Source organism: Rattus norvegicus, chromosome 19, assembly GCF_021556685.1.
Source record: "Rattus norvegicus strain SHRSP/BbbUtx chromosome 19, alternate assembly SHRSP_T2T, whole genome shotgun sequence".
Classification (NCBI taxonomy): Eukaryota; Metazoa; Chordata; class Mammalia; order Rodentia; family Muridae; genus Rattus; species Rattus norvegicus.
Window position 1 is genome coordinate 41,435,943 of NC_141552.1, and position 17,111 is coordinate 41,453,053.

Below are 17,111 nucleotides of genomic sequence, written 5' to 3' on the forward strand. Positions count from 1 at the left end.
GCACATAGTTTTAAACTACATTTTTAGAGTTTTCTTAAATTCCCTTAATAAATGTACTGTATTTTTCTTTATTCCTTTATTTTTCTATTCTTATGAATTTAATGAACTAAAAAGAGGTAAAGCCATGTGCTGAGAAGATACAAAAAGGAAGTATATGGGAGCTTTAAGTAGGTAGAGAGAGTCTTAAGCTGACCACTATGACCACTGGGTAAGAACAAGTAGGCTGTGCTTGGGACCACATATGGGGGCGGGATTGGTCTGAGGGGCAGCTTATCTACTCTATGGCTTCCTTCCAAAGGACTGAGCAGCCTCGAGAGCACAACAGACTCAGTGTTAAAAAATTTGTCTCATAACGCATTGAGAGGAAGATGAAGCCAATAATGTGGTAGTAATAAGAAAATTGAAGGTCTTTTCAGCTGAATTGGGAAGCGGTCAAAAGGGGAAGATACGATTTAGTAGTAGATGAGCGAAGTATTCCGTTCTGAATGATGAGAACGTCAAAGCACAATCAGGAGATAAGTGGGCAGATGAAACTGGCTAGCATCTAAATGACAAAGAAACTATGCATGAAGGGTGTTACAGAGGAATTTTCCATGGAAATTAAATCTGATCACTTAAAAGTATAACAGTCAGAACTTGGGGACCAGGGGGAGATAATGTGTCTAAAGGAAAGTTTGTCGAGAGTAGAAGCATGACCAATAAATGTGATGCTATGAGAAGTACAGCAGAATTATGCATCTGGAATCTAAAATGAGATCATAGCAACCGAGGCGGCCTCTTTCCGGCCTGAGAAAAAGAGAACACTTTCATTTCTATAATGTGGACTTGATGTTCCTTTGAGGAAAGAGTAGGTCCTTATAAGGAAAATGTTACCCAGGGAAATGAGAGGCAGAAATACTCATGGACTTGATATAACGATTTGAAATTTTAAATGAGGAGACGTTATGGAGCCAAGAGTACAGCAAAATAGGATGGTGTAGCAGTAGAAGCCTGGGTTTTAGGTAGAGAACCGAGGAGACATGTTTGTGAGCAGTGGGTAGTGCCTGCTGTCCTGGCTGGGTCCATCCTGTTCTATCATTCTGTTACAGGCAAGGCACGCCGATGAATGGTGAGTGCACACTTCACCCAGGCGCCATCTCCCTTTTGAACCATCTATGATATTTCTACCTCCCACCAATCTTGAAAAGTATGGGGTCTGGAAGTTTGGCCTCATGGTTTCATGTTTGGCTAGCATGCACAATGCCTTGTGTTTAAATACTAGTACTGTAAAAGAAACAACCACAGATATTTCAAAAAATAAGACACAAGAATCATGCATTTCAATACAGGATGATGAGAAACTTGGGGTGGTTAGATCTGAAGAGAGGAAGAACACCAAGACTCAGAAATGGACCAGAAGTGTACCCAAGCTGTCAGATAACAGGTCCTTGTTCTAAAATGAGCTTTCCTAGCATCCTCCCTTTTAGCCTGTGACATCCCTGGGCTACCACTAATTTACTATCTAAAAATCCAAGAACTTCCACTGGATGTTGGGAAAAAGTCTTGAAAGTTTACAACTTCTTTTCTACAGCAGCTTCATGTGGCAAGTTGGATTTTAAATAAATAAATAAATAAATAAATAAATAAATAAATAAATAAATAAATAAATAAAATAAACTTTAACCCTGGAAACCCAAAAAGTCTTATGACAACTCTCACACCACAGTTCGTTGTTTTTTCTTTTAGAGATAGTCTTGTTTATCTCAGCTGACCTTAAACTCACTGCCCCGCTGAGAATGACCATGACGTTTGCTATCCTTCTATTTTACCTCGGCCAGCCACACACTACCAGCTGGTTTCATGCAGTGCTGAAAGTCGAATCCAGGGCTTCTTGCTTAGAAGCCACGTGTTCTCACACTTTAGCAACAAACATCCCAAGTTCTTTCATTTTGAGTTGACCCTAATGGCTACCATCAGTTGCATCCTGATCGCTTACTGGTTTTCAAATGGCTTCCTCTGTCATCTTTTAACCATTAAAAACTTAAGACGACGATGCAACAATGTGATTTGAATGTTTATATTTAAGTGACAATGGTTTTGCCTTAATATTTTCTTCAAACTGTGTATTGTAAACATGGTATCTAGGATTCCATCTCTACTGTGTCTTAAGAGTAGGGATGTATAGAGATTATAATATGACCATAGGTTATTCGCTATTTTACATGTATTCAAGGAGAAGGCTAGAGAAGTGGGGCCTGGACAGTGTCAGATATTTTAAAATCCTTCTAAGTGTGGCCACACAAATACATCCAAGACCAGTTAGATGTCATGTGCCTGAGCAACATGAAAGTTGAAGTTGTGATTATATCCGGACATTCCTCACACAGACATCACCAAAGCTATTAATTCATAGAGCTCATTGAATTGCTTACGCTGGGACATTTCAGGTTCTAAGTAGCATTGACCAAAGTATCTGCAGGTTCTGACGACGCATTGCTCATTTTCTTTTGAAATTTAAAATTTCAAAGTTAAACAGGTAACACATTTAATTAAAACACTGTCTACAATTTTTCATTACGGCTGGCAAGAATAAATGTCCATGTGTGACTATTAGAATTTCACTCTAGCTCTGCAGAGAAGATCACATAGTGCCCGGGGTTATCTACAAAGGATATAACATGGTATGCTAAGCCTTCTCATTCCTGTGGCTTAAAGCAGACATGTAATATATTACACAGTATTTTCATGGCTGGATTCTTACCTCTCTGATGGTCACACAACCACACACCTTACCTTAAAATATTTACTTACTAAAATCACTCTACACTGAATATAAGGATAAGCAATGTACAATGTGACACAAGGAAATACAGTTGCTACATACAACTGGCAAAATATCTCCAAAAAGAACAGGGGCAAAGTGTCACATTCAAGGACACTATGGCACCTACATAGTCATGCTGCAATTGTCTAAGACATATCACAGAGCCTGAACAAGCCATGGATTGATTTAATAAATCCATCTGTATCATGAGTTGCCTTCTATGATCAGAAAGGAATGGCAGGTGCTAAGACACGGAGGGGAACTCACTTTATGGTTGAATAATGAAAAAAACCATAAGACAACTTCATTACCCCTCTTTATCTACCTTCCTGATGGCTTGCAGTAGTCAATATCGTAACTTCTTTGGTTCTACATGAGGAGAAGTGAAGAGAAGATACACCCGTCATTTGTATGATGTGCATTTAATAAGCACCAAACATGTATAAAATGCCCAGTACAAATAGAAAAGTTTCCTTTTCAGTCTTCCAGAGAACCGGTTTTCAGTGCTTAATTAGCATCACCAGCACTGCAGCAGGGGCTACACTCTGCACCCCTCTCTCTGCACCACTTCCTCTGCAACCCTCTCTCTGCTCACCTCTTCCTGACCCCTCTCTCTGCACCCTCTGTCTGCACCCCTCTCTCTGCACCACTCCCTCTACATCCTTCTCCCTGCTCACCTCTTCCTGCCCCCCTCTCTGCACCCTCTGTCTGCACCCCTCTCTCTGCACCCTCTCTCTGCTCACCTCTCCCTGCCTCCTCTCTCTGCACCCCTGTGTCTGTCCCCTCTCTCAGCACTCACTTTGCTTCATTTTCCTCACTCTGTTGTCCACACACCTCTGCCTTGATCATTGTCACATAGAACCTCTGACTCCTTTTTTCCCTTGAAAGTGAGAATTTCCTCACTACTCTCTGTTCTTTTATTGATGTAATAATCTTGCCTTCATTTAAATACTTCTCCCTACTATTCTGGGGCCTCTTTACATTCTTTTATGCCACAGAAGTCTGGTGTACATGCTGGAGTTCCTCTCACACAGCATCTCTAATTGTGCTCGTTCACCAACTGAATAGCAAGTGCTTAAAACACTTAGAACCAGATCAGCCCAGCTTGCCATGGCTCTACCATTTACTCTGGCTTCTTGGACAATTTATTTCACAATATTATTCCTTGGAGATGGTTTTGTATATTGGAAAGATGCTAATTCCCGTTTACTAAAATATGTCAACAACAAAATATATTAACCTGCACTACGTTTTGGGTATGATGTTGGAAGCAGGATGCATTACAGCAACGAAAGGCTCTCCTGATGGCCAGGAGGGAACGTAAATGCATGGCATCCAAGGATTCTAAGGAATCGTTGAAGCAAGAGCCACTCAAATTGTATCCGTGGTACATCCCTTTGAGTCAAGAGAAGAGGCAGGTAGACTGAAGATGAAACAGATATACAGAAATAGTTCTCAATATCAGGTGCATGCAACTTATAAACCAAGGAAGGAACACAAGGAAAGATATAAGGAAAAAGATACACAAAACTTTCAATGAACCAACATTCCACTGGGTAACAGGGTCTGGCACCTGAAAAATACAAACAGGAAATTGGAAGGCCTAGTCATCCTGACACAGTCAACTCGTAAGTCTTTCATCTTGATGTTCATAGGCTGAATTCCTCCCTCCAGTACTGCAGGTGTCAGGGTGGGAGCAAGTCACAAGTTCATTCTCATGGAAAGGAAGGGTAAGATGATACAGAAGAGAGAGAAAAGAAGAGGCATGAACATGCAAGTCACCTGGCTTCCATAGACTATGTTGAGCTCTATTTCTTCTGATGTCAAACACAGGACACTTTCTGAACACTAAGCAAATATTAAAGTAGTGAAATAATAATCCTGTGGGACACCTAGCACCGCTCCATGGATCTGCTATTTGATAGAAATTTAAAAGATTTGTTAAAAATTTGGAGCCACATAAAAGAAGGAAGGGAGAAAGAGTAAGAGGGAAGTAGAGAAAGAATAAGGAAGGCAGTAGGAAGAGAGGAATCTAAATGAAATCAAAGACAAATGGCCAAGGATGTGGACTGCACAAATGTCAGCAAAGTGACTGATACAATGGAAGCAGGATATAGGTGTGACGTCATCTAATGGCAGTATTCGCAGGAGGCTCGGATCATTCTCACCTCATGTTAGGCATGGTTTTTAACCCACAGAATAGCACGAGTGGAGTTATTTGTTCTGTGATACTGTGAACTGACAGTGTCAAGTACTGAGCACCTACCGAGTAAGACTCAAAGCGCCATGTGCAATTCAGCAACATGCTGCCTTGACCATAAGTGGCGCTTACAGCCTGGGTGGAAGAATCCATAACATTAGAACATCCGCAAGAGCCAGCGTGAATGAAAAGATCAATGAATCTGCCTTTGAGCCAGCCGCTGTTGGCCAGAATCAATAAGTACAGTCTCTTCCACTGGCGACACTCTGTGCTAGATATTGCAATACATGTCCACAAAGCTAGCATCCTTTCTGATTTGGCCTCCTGATGTTTCCTTTCTAGTGCTCGCTAATATACATCTAGGCTGGGTGCAAAGCACCAGCCAGTATATGTAATTGGAGACACGAGGCAGGATAGAAATCGAACTGAAAACTGAGATTAGAAAATCTGAAGGTAAAGAAGATGTGCACAAAATGTAGAGAATAGTTACAAAGAGTTCAGGGCAGCACAGAGAGGGAGGGAGCTAACATGTATCCAAGGCCTCAGAAGGTAAGACCACTGTTCTTCCTCACAAAGAAAATAAAAGCTCTGGAAATGGTAACCTGTGTGGAGAATGAGAGATTTCTCTTATCTGAGAGAAGGCCTCAGTAAGCTCACACGGCAGCTGCATAGCAACTTGGCCGAGGCCACTCTAGGCCCTCACTGCTCAGTACAGGTGGGCTAACACTGTTTCTGTTTTCCTCCTTACTTCCTCCATGTCAACCCTGTGGCTTTCTTTCTCTTGTCTTAAGAAACTATTTTCAATTAAGATTTCTAATTACATTCCAAATTTGAAAGGCCTCTTTAGTAGAGAGCAAATGAGAATAGGAATAGTGTGAGGACAGCTGCCTCTTGCCTTTCTGGGGACGAAACAGAGCTTGGGGGAATTATTTGTGATTTTCTTCTTCCTTTCAATAATAATCACCAATTTAATTGAAGGATGCTGAATTCATCTACAAAAGCCCCTGGCCTTTCATACAGAAGTGATAAACTCCCTCTTGGTAAAGCGTAAATGAGCTATAGAGCTGAGTCTTTGGGACTTCTGTTGCCCTCATGTAGAAAATCCCAGCATATACAAGCATTCTTCAGCATACTGACCTAAGTAAGCACCAGCCCGACTCACTTGCCCCGCTGCAAAAAGCTCGATCTCAGGATTGAGAGTAGGCTTAAATTATGAGAATTTTAAAATTAAGTCTAAGCATTTTTGGCGGAAAGGAATGAGTCAGGTTAGTTGAGATGCAAACAGTAATTTTGTGGTTTTCCTGTGTTGCTTTGACATTAGAAAGGATCATGGTTAATGCTGATATTAAAAATTCTTTGCTAGGCTCTTATTTCAGAGATCCTTATTGCCACCTAAGGCCATCTCCTCACTTTCAGATATGCTGATTACTGGAAGCAACTAGCCAGATAATCGAGGCAAAAAAATTCTGTGCTAAATGAAGCTAAACCACCAAGGTGAGGAGGTAGCCTGGCTTGAATTATCAGGATTGTAGGAAACTACCTGTAGTGAGTGGTTTAATATTCATAAACATAAAGTGGGCCTCAGTTTCTAAGAGCATGCTAAGCTCAGGTGTAAAAGATTATCTTAAAACAAATTCCAAGAGAACATACTGAACCTGCCCTCACTACAATCCGATAAATCGATTTGAGAGATATTAAGATTATTAAAACACACAAATGCACAAATTTGAACATTCAAGTTCATGTCTGCACATACATGCCTGCCAGTGTGTACCTGTGTGAGTGTGTGTCTGTGTGTGTGTGTGTGTGTGTGTGTGTGTGTAGTGTGTTGGAGTGTTTTTTTATACATTATGTAAAGACTGTTTCTGTATCATACAAATGTTGATTTCTGAACCAGCAGAGCTCTGATTACAGGCCAGACTTTGGTATTGTAAAGCCTGTCTCCATGTTTTGTAAACGCTCCCTCCCTCACCTTCTGATTGGTAAAATAAAGATCTGATGGCCAATATCCCAGTCAGGAAGTAGAAGATGGAACTTCCAGGAAGAGGTAGGACTCTGGGAGAGGTACTAATGAGCCACATGGCCAACCAGAACAGAATAAGAAAGTTGTTACGTTACGAGCTAGTTGAGAAAGAGCCCAACTAAAAGACCAAAGCATTCAATGTCTCCCTGCCTTTACTTAGAATATATGTCTTCTTATCTTTATTCATCTGGTGGTGCCAAAGGAAGTCCTGTAATAGGTGTGTGCGTGTGTGTGTGTGTGTGTGTGTGTGTGTGTATGTGTTCATTTTACGTTTTGTACAATGTATAAAATGTCTACTCTGTTAATTTGTGCTCCAAGTAGCTGATGACTTCAGTCTTTACATACTTCCAGACATTCTTTACCTCAAACCATGTTATGTACAATATTACAGGGAAGTGACATCTAAAGGAGTGAACTCATTGGACACCAGAGACCCAATTCCACTGTACTTCCCCAGGAGATGAAAGGCAGAGGTTGGGGACAGGGACAGATTTGAAACCATGGCTATGCAGGGACTCATGAGAAAATAACATGGCCCAGGAACAACAACAAAAACAAAGCACATGTTAAATTTACCAAGGCAGATGGTCCAAAGTTACCCCATGATAGATATGAAGGCCCTGTCACGTCAGCTGGTTTCCCTCTTCATCATGACTTAGCTCGTGTCTGTGTCCACAATGATGTCTGGGCCATAATGATGTCACACTGCCCATTCTATTTCTTCTTGCTTAGTCCTTTCCTTCCCACCCCACATCCGTCCTTCCCTCCCCCTTCTTTTCATCTCCTTTTCTTCCTGTTTTCCTCCTCATCCTCTTCCTCTGCTTCCTCTTTCTTCCACTTTGATTTCATGCACCTCAATACTCCTGAGTATCTTTATCCTCACATTTCAGGTCTTAATTTAAAAGACACCCAGAAAATATACAGTTTCCCCGAACTCAGCAAACGCTTCCACATTTGTTCTCAGTGTCGTCCTATTGAATGCTGCACATTTCCTTAATAGTATTTAATCATAAACTGCTCACATACGGCTAGTCTCCCACTGGACACTAAGTCCTGTGAAGGCAAGAATGGATATGCTTGTGCTGTACAGTCTTGTAAAGGCCTTTCGGAGGTCGCTTCCTAATGGGTGATGATAATTTGTTAATTTTCACATTTCTGTCTGTACCCAGTATACACGAAACTTCCAAATATCACCTTAATACAAACAAAACAATTAATTTATCTACATAACACACACAACTGCCTTTCAGTACGAATTCATGCCTATCTAAATCACCAAACAAGCAGTGCTGTAAAACAGATTGTTAGCAAAGAAGCTATATGTTTGGACAGTCATTGGTGTTCTTATTATATATTGTTATGAGGAATGACACCTGTACCTGTTATATTGTTGTGTTCCTCAACACCTTGGATCTTTGATTGTTGTTTCACTGGTTTTAGGGCTCTGTAAAGTACAAAAGTACAAAGTTTTAGAATGTTGCACGCACACCTTATCTTACTAAATTATCCATCCAGGAATACATTAAATAAATATTCAGCATTATAAACATGGGGGACTCATTACACTGTTCACAGAACACTACTTCTAGTCTGAGTTAATAAGACCCTTGCAACACAAAGAGTTTACTAGAAGAATTATCATTGTCCTTTGTGTCCTACTCACATGTGCCTGGTATTGTTCTTTGCCAGACACTGTTTGACATTGTATAGTTTAATGCATTTATTCCTCATAACCACAGGCCAACATGAGGTCAACTCAGTAGATCTATATTACTCAGGTCCTACACATTCCAAGAAAGCTTGTCTTCAGGATGAGCCTTTAGTTGGCTGCTGGAGGATGACCCCTGAACTCTTAACATAGTCTGATAAGAGGATCTTGACTTTTCAGATCTTAGTGTCCTTTGTACCTTGCCTCTCCCCTTCCCAGGATTGCCTTCTTACTCACCTTTCAAACCCTCTGTTACCATCCCCTCCCCCTATTCATAGCCTCTCTCAACAGCTTCTCTCCTCACATCCTAGCCCTTCTTCATTTCATGGTGTCTGTAGTTAGTCCAGGTTTTATTCCCACACAAGAAGTAGGGAAGAGTATTGTTTTATATTTACATAAAATTACATAATACATGGATGCGTTTGTGTATGTGTATAAAGGCATCACTGTTTCATTTCATTACTTCACAGAACTTGAACATGAGTCTCTTGCTGGAGACACCATACACTTTAGACAGAGGACTTGAAGGAATCCAGCTGGATCCAACCCAAAATTCTCTTCCCTAAGGGCTGGCTTTCATAGTACCAGCAGGTCTTATACAACATGTCAAGGGAGAGAAACATCCAATAGTCCTACTCAGCTGTGACACCAAGAACCACAGTGGCTAACATAACAAGGGATACCCAGGTACAACATTGGCACTTTTATCTTAGTAGTAACCAACACCTACCTACATTAGATGCACTCAGTGGGAGGAACTTTATGCTTTGTACTAGAAGCCTAGCCAACTAGTCTTGGCTGTGAAGCTATGGAGACTAAAGGAGAAACTCCTACTGACATTTCTTGAGGAAGTGTAATTTCTAACTCTATTCTACATAGATATTTTTAGAATAATGGTTAAGTGTAGATCATATCTCTCATTAAAGAAGCTTCTGTCTGCAGCAGATAGAACACATTACTGAAAGCACAGCTGGACAAAATGAAGAGAATGATGATGGGGAACCCAGTACAAGTGACAAATATTCAACCACCTCCCTACACCAAAGGCAAGGAACACTGTGGTAGAGGGTCCAGACATATTGTAAGGGCCAAAGGATCTGGAAATGTGCTGTGAGGTAATGTCTTCTGAATATGACAGAGAGGTACATGTATGAAACCCAACAACATGGTTGTTTAAACAAGATCTGAAAGATGACCACACTAGTTGACATTCAAGTATGAATTAGGGCAATCTTATAACATCCCATTCCTTGAGGAAGAGCAACAGGTAATTAATGACTGTTGGGAGAGGGAGTGTCAGTCTTCCCCAGAGATGAAAAACAGTAATAAATTTGAGAGGGAATGTAGACATTGAAGAAAAGTTGAAGATGAGGGTTGATGAAAATTTGGGATACCTTATGTGAGATAGGTTTTTTTTGTTTAATTTCTTTTTTTTTCAGAGCTGAGGACCGAACCCAGAGCCTTGCACTTTCTAGGCAAGCGCTCTACCACTGAGCTAAATCCCCAACCCCATATGAGATAGTTTTAATTAATTTTTTAAAAGCATATTTTAGAATACATGAAGCTTTACTCTTCATTGCTCCAGGTAGTCAAGTAAGTGTATTAAAAGCATGGCTTAAACTGAAGTCTTGATGATGCTTTAGGGGAAGGGACACTGAAGTCTAGACAGCTAAGGTCAGTCAGTCATTCACCCTGTAGGCTTATGTAATTAACTTCAGATAGGACTCTGGACCTCAGAGCCGAAATGAGCTCTTCTGTTTTCCAAAACTCATTCCTATTGCACGTTTTTGCTGTGAGCTCTGAACATGGGCATACACGACTCCATTGGAAAGAGATCCCAAAATTCATTCCTTGAGTAGCTTCATGAATCCGTCTACCATGGATTCAAGTTTACATCCTTTTACTCTTGTAAAATATGTCAAGATTGTTTAGCTTTTCTGAGTATTAGGAAGTCTCCTAGTGCCTACCTGAGAGTGACCCTGGGGACATAAGTAATTTCTGACTTAGGAATAGGTATAGGAAAGGAACTGAGCAAAGAACTGTCATGTGTCACAGTCATAGTCCTGCCTTTAGTGGAATCAGTTTTGAATTCTAGCACAATGTTATTGATCAAGAGTTTGAATATTTTGCCCATATGCAATGTTTTTTCAATCATAGTATTTATTTTCATATTCCATGAATAAATATATTTTAAAATGTCACCTTAGCCCATCCCTTGTATTTACAGTAAAGAAAGATAGATTTCAAATTTATCCTCATTATTAATTACAAATATTTTATTTTATCTATAAGAGTTATAGTAAACTAGCATGTATCAAGGCCATGGGTTTAATATATATGAATGAGTAAAATAATGGAAAATATTTCATTGAGTTAAATATGCTTTTTAACTGTTGCGCTACTTAAAAAACAAAATTCTTCCAGTCCTGACAGTGATGCTGGTGCAATCTACGATCTCCCTTCCAGACTGGTCCCCAGGCCACATCAAAGCCAAAATGTTCAGATATGCAAGTTGCTTCAAGAAAGTGATGCAGGATTTGCCTGGAGCACAAATGCAGCACATCTATACTTTAAGTTGAAGAATATATTGATACAAAGGGACAATGGCAAATGGCTTTTTAATTTAGACAATTAATTTAACCACAGGGGAGTAAATATTACATCAGGCCCAAATTGAGGAACAAAATTCTCCATCCCTAACTCTCTTAAGAGATCTGATTTAAATGTGATGGATCCAGAAATGGATTGAAGACAAGTGATGGGAATTTTCATAATATGAAATTAGATAAAACATTGCAAATGGAGAGAATATAACACACCAATCAGTTGCTAAGTAGATATAAAACAAAAGGTAATACATAATAACATAAAAACGCCATACGTTTGGTATATTAAGCTTTTATTCATGTAGACGCTGCAATAGATAGCCTGGTCTAATTGGTCACAATCATTATGTTTCTGAGGTGGTAACTTCGTGCTAGCACTTGGACACACCACAAGTTATCTGTTAAAAGTCACCAAAAAATTAACATTGTGCCCCCCCTTGTACATATTGTATATGGCAGTGCCCCATCCTTAATATCATAACAAAGCAACCATCATTACATTAAAAATTGTGATGAGTCTACCCATAGAAATGCACTATAACTGCCATGACATACACACATTTTTGTGTGATATATCGTGTCCCCACATGTCCTTAAATTATCTTTAAATGCAAGAAAAGAGAACAGAATTGCAGAATAATTGTACAAGTCTAAAGTACAAAATTTTCTGACCCAGAAGACTCTATTGTGTTATATGAACCTGATCCTTTCAGGCTTATTTTGTCCCCAATGTGGTGTTAATCATTGCTTGTCAGTTCCCATCATGTAGTCAGACCTAATATTTGCTCTAATCTTCTGAAGGCCATAGACCCACTAAATAAACACCCCAAGGAAGTTACTGCAAACAGTAAATCTCACTTAACACTTATCATTACCTTCTCAATAATTTATCAGAGGACATTTCCATTCATTAGAAAATGAACATTTCTTTTAAAACAAACTGCAAAATTCTATTGTAAGTGACTTTCTGATCTTAGGTCATATTCAGCATTATTGTTTATGATTATGATGTGTCACATTCAAAGAGGTTGAAATGGCACCATCTGGGATTCCTTTTTCCGTGACAGAGGTCAGTGCATTTTTTGGTCTCTGTCTTCCTTTTCTGGTCCCTCGGTCTTCCCTTCTAACTTAGATTTCTATCATAGAACTCTAACACCATCTGTGCTGGGTACTCTTGCATTTTGCATGTTACCCCATGGAAGACACTTGAATTTCAGATGCTTTCTAATGACCTGAGCTATCTGGGTGTTTTGGAGGCAAGAGCCACCTCAATAAAAGATCTTGGCATATGTTAACCGTAGTAGCTAGGAGGGTTGAATTGAGAAGTGGTCAATGTTCAGAGAGAGAATAATAGGTCTGATACCTTAGGGATTCTTAAAGCACAGAAGTATTCCAGTATCCCAGAAAAAAAGAATCAAGCCTTTGTTACCTACAAAGACTTGGATTTATATATCTGTTTCACATGATATTTATACGTAGTCATTAAATGTTATTATAATTAACCTCTTCTAAAATAAGATGGAAAATTCTATCTTCTACAGCAACTTTCTAAAATCTTACTACTGTGGCCTAATTGCCACCATTTATTTTCAGAGCAAAGTGCAATTTAGCAGTCACGAAGGTTAACCTCAAAGTGGTCTTAATTCAACTATATAATACTTCAAAAATTGCTAGAATTAATAAAAGAACTCAAGCATGTTCCCAGGATGCAAGGTAAATTTGCAACAATAACTTTTCAATGTAATGGCAAGAAACTAAACCATTCAAAATATATGAAAATGATTTCCCAGTAGTAGCAGTAATAACCTGAATTGTCGCTGCAGTAACAAAAAAATCAATAAAATAACTTATGTATAGCTGTGTAAATAAAATTATAAAGAGCTGTAAAAAGAACCAAGGCACGATAAGGCAGGCCTGAGTGGGAAAGTATTTACAATCAAAATATCACTTCTTGCACAAATTAATTTCTATTTTTAATACAATTCAAGCAAAAATTCTAATGGGAGTAATTTTACAGCCTGTTAAATTTTTCTGGAGTTCATTGAAGCTGTGGACCATAAAGAAAATTTTGGGTATGGATGCTAGAGATGTTTGCTCTAATGATAAAATGTGGCGCTGTGATACAGCATTTAACATGGTACAGAAATGACTCTCAAAGGAATGCACATAGTAATGTGCCATATGGGAAACTGTCAAATATACTGCCTTATGCATTCTTTTATTCAACAGTATGTAGCACCTGACATGTACAACCATGCAACATACTGAAATGACAACATATTACCTCACCCTCACATTAATTTTGGAAGGGCAAAATTAATTGCCATTTTCATAAGTATAATTTAATATAAGCTGACACAGACTCCATGGAAACAGACAGAAACATAAATTAAGTTTGCATTAAAAGAACTACAAGTGTGAAGGGAGAAATTTGTCGAGTAGCTGCTGAGAAAAATGTCTACTTTTTAGGAAGAAAATCAAATGTGTAATATCCAGCATAGATACCAATTGTAGATGTACCATGGAGATAAACACAAAGAAATACAAAATAAAAATAAAATTAAATGAAGTTCATTTGCATACAGTTTTATAGAGATCAAGGGTGCTTTTGAGATCTCTAAGCTTATACAAAGAAAATGTCAGGCACACTATAGTAGAGAAAAGTCCTCTAGCTTAAACATCAAAATAAAAGTAGGTGCTATTTGTAATTACTCTACTACATTAAAATATATTCTGAATAAACACTTAATACTAAGAGATAAGTAGTCAAAGGATAATTTGCGATTGGAAACATAACTTCTAAATGAATACTGTAATACTTCAAAATTTGTTAAAATTAATAAAACAACTCAAGTATATTCCCAGGATGCAAGTGTTTGACCTCTTCAGTACACAAGGAAATAACTAGTAAAGCAGTGATGGAAATTATTTCATCTAATAGATTGACAAGGAAGAAAGAATATTCAAGTTCAAAGCTGCTTTGAACCCCATTTTCCTGCATCTGAAAACACAGTCTCTGAGAGTCCTTGCACCTGTAGAAGAGCATCAAGAATCATTCAGACTCCATGTAGTTAGCGGATGGTGTTCATGCCAAACACATTGTATCTTAACAGCCATCAAATATGTTTTAGGTAACCTATTGTGAGGCACTCACCACAGTCTTAAAAGCACCGCAGTCAACATTTGGAGCAGGCATGCTGAATAATAACAGTTGAGATTACAAAATTGTTTCTTCATAATAGTACAGGCACAAGTGTGGCACTGACTTCCCAGAAAATGGCTTTTCAGAAAACACGCCCATACTTTCAATGTGGCAATTTTAAGCAATTCTAATTACAGGATTCTATTCTAGCGAAGTAAACAGAAATACAGGCAGAAAGTAAGCCAGGTGAGGCCGCTCACACCTAGACCAAGCGGTTGAAAACCTGACGGTAGGCTCACAGCAGAGGTGGAACCATCCGGAGCTGCAGAGAGAGTTCCAGGCCAGTTGACCTAGAGAGCGTGATCCATCCCAAAAGAAACAAAGGAGGAAGAATGAAAAAGAACAGAGAGAGGAAAGAAAGAATGTATGAAGACTTTTTGCAGTATGCATTAAAGAAGAAAAATTAGAATGTGCCTAGATGTTTACAACATAAAATATTTGGAAATGTATGTTATATTAATAGAGTTGGATATTAACGTTATTATACAGATACTCATGAAGAGTCAAAAATTCTCAAGGGTTCACAGGGCAATAATGAGTCTATATAACAATATTCAGTATCATCTTTCCCCTTTCTGAGAATGGTGTCTTACAGCCAGTAAGACACCTGAGAACCCCACCTTTCCCACTCTGTTCTCATTGATATGTTAGTGAGTTTTCTTATCTATAAAGTGATATGAGCAAGTAATTATAATAATGTAGCAATACTACTACTACTAATAATAATAGCAAATGATATTTCTCTATGTAATAACAAAATTAGAAAACTCCAGTAGTCTTAACAGGACCTGTCATACAGTAAGGTTTCACAACTGTAGCTGTAGCATTCATGCTACTTATCGCGCACAAACCAATCCTATCCATACAAGAAAGTATAGATGATAATATCTGGGCTTATTGGTGGTAGACGAGTATGGTTGCTCTGCTGCACAGAACCTGTAAAGCATGGTTCTTATGTTTGTAAAAGCTCCACTGTTCATACATAACCAAGGCAGATAGAAGAACCCCATTTCAGATTCTTTCTTGCAATTTGAGTGCCAGCATGTGGCTGGTCCTGTGATGTGATAGGACACAGAATCAGCTCAGAACATATGCTTAACAGAAGCCATCTGGCTCTCTATTCTGGGATGTGAAACCTCTGCCAACTCTGAAAAGCAACTAAGCAGAGACTCAACCCCCAGGCATTGTGCTTGGTATTTAGGCAAAAGCTGATGGGCCAGAAGCAGCCCAAAGACATCATGCATGTCTCCTTGGAGCTCCTAGAAGAAAGACCTTTAGGCCTGAACGTCTACAGATCTGCTTTTAATTTTAGAGAAACATAGACAATTTTTTCTCCATTACACCTTACACACACACACACACACACATTTTTAAAAGTTCATTAAAATACATAAAAATACACTTTAAGATACAGAATAAATTGTTTGTGGCTAAAATATATGAAAACACAGATACAAACATGGGAATTTTTCATATAAAAGGGAAATATGTTTTGCAGTAGTTTGTAGGATCATTTAAAACACTATGCACAGTTCAGGTTCTCTAGCTACACAAGGCCTTTGAACATTAGCATGTGTCATTGTGTCTGGCTAATTTTCTGTCATTTGAATGACCGTTACTCCTTGCCCTGATCAAACCAAATCCCCCCAGTGATACTGAAACAACTAAACTACTGTTCCAAAAGCAAGTCAGACATTTTATGCCTTGATGTTTGACTGTTACAAAACTTTCCTTTGGATGTAGAACTGATGATGGATTAGGAATCTCTCTCTGTCTCTCTGTCTCTCTGTCTCTCTGTCTCTCTGTCTCTCTGTCTCTCTGTCTCTCTCTCTCTCTCTCTCTCTCTCTCCCTCTGCTTTGTGGTTGGAGGAGGCGATTCTTGGAGTTAATTTTTGTTTTAAACATTACTGACTTAGGAAATATCACGAAAGACAGATAGACAAATAAAAGAGCCACCAAGGAGCACTGTGAAATGCTGTCTTCTGGATATATCTTGACCATTACACACAGCAGTGGTAGTTGAGTATATACTTGTGCATATGTGGCACATATACACACACATTAGAGACAGTCTAATTGGAAATAAACAATGGCTAAGAAATAATGAATAATAGAGTGGGGGTAAATGTTATAATATATTGAATATAGGATGTACAAAATGAAAAGAGAATTTATTTAAAAGACTGAGGAGATGATCAGTTAGTCTAGAATGACTGAGGCCTTGATTTCTTTCTCAGAACTAACTGGTAAGTTCAAAGAGATAAAAATGCTGATTCTTTTATTTGTTTGGACCTCTCTTTTTTAAACTTACAATGATTTGTAAAAACAGTCATTTATGGCAAAGGACAATGACATTTGGATTAAGCAGCATCCCACTGAATGGGAAAAGATTTTCATCAACTGTACAGATGATAGTGAGAGAGTTCTAAAAAGAGGAACTCAAGTGGGTAAGCAACATTAAAGAATATTCAACATCCTTAGTCATCGGAGAAACACAATCAAAACTACTTGGAGATTTCATCTGTCAGAATGACTAGGATCAATAAAATCAAGTGACAGCTTGTGGGAT

The 17,111-nt window shown here is 38.7% G+C and overlaps 1 protein-coding gene across 8 annotated transcripts in view; it reads right to left on the bottom strand.

The window, feature by feature from the left end:
* Positions 1–17,111, bottom strand: part of Inpp4b (inositol polyphosphate-4-phosphatase type II B) — a 743,006-nt gene that overhangs the window by 366,171 nt on the left and 359,724 nt on the right. For 7 of the 8 annotated variants that reach the window (XM_087593773.1, XM_087593768.1, XM_087593769.1 and 4 more), the window contains 1 exon segment: positions 8,406–8,470. The gene's annotated coding sequence lies outside the window, so the exon portion shown is untranslated. 8 annotated transcript variants of the gene reach the window in all.